We start from the raw sequence: 692 nt of genomic DNA on the forward strand, positions 1-692 counted from the left end.
GCCAGGATGGTCTCGATCTCCTGACCTCGTGATCCGCCCGTCTCGGCCTCCCAAAGTGCTGGGATTACAGGCTTGAGCCACCGCGCCCGGCAGGCCTAATTTCTAACAGCGTCATTTCCCATCTGAGTTCTGATTCCAGGAAGGTCAAACCCTGCAGTAACTGCTATTGGCGCCCGGTGTTCACCTTGGTCCCTGGTCTGATCACAAGATATTCCACACATTCCAAGCTGAAGTCTGAGATCACTATGCCATAGTCAAAGGAGTCTAGTTCCTTAAAAAAAATGCTGGGTGCCTTTCTAGTATGGGGAGTGGGGGAAGAGACTGTTTTAGAAGCACATCAGGAAGTTGTTACTCAGTTTGATTATGTTAGGCAAACAGAAATTAGTTAACTGGCAGGAAAACACAAAGCCAAGTTGGAACCTCAAGCTGAAACTATGGTTTCAAGTGACTATTTGTCACTCCCTGAAATTGCAGCCCTGGATTATTTCCTTCTTTCCATCAGAGCCAAGGCCGATGACCTGCCAGGGCCTTGTATATCATTCTCTTTCTCCAACAATAAAGCCCATAGTTTACTTCTGGGTTTGCTATCCATGAGCTACAAGAAAACACACTCCAAGCTGACTCCATTGCTGTCAGGCCTCTTTGCAGTGTTTACGATTAGATGAGAGGGGCCACTTGACCTGCAACTGGAT

This window comes from Mandrillus leucophaeus, unplaced genomic scaffold, assembly GCF_000951045.1.
Source record: "Mandrillus leucophaeus isolate KB7577 unplaced genomic scaffold, Mleu.le_1.0 Scaffold64, whole genome shotgun sequence".
In the NCBI taxonomy this organism is placed as follows: domain Eukaryota; kingdom Metazoa; phylum Chordata; class Mammalia; order Primates; family Cercopithecidae; genus Mandrillus; species Mandrillus leucophaeus.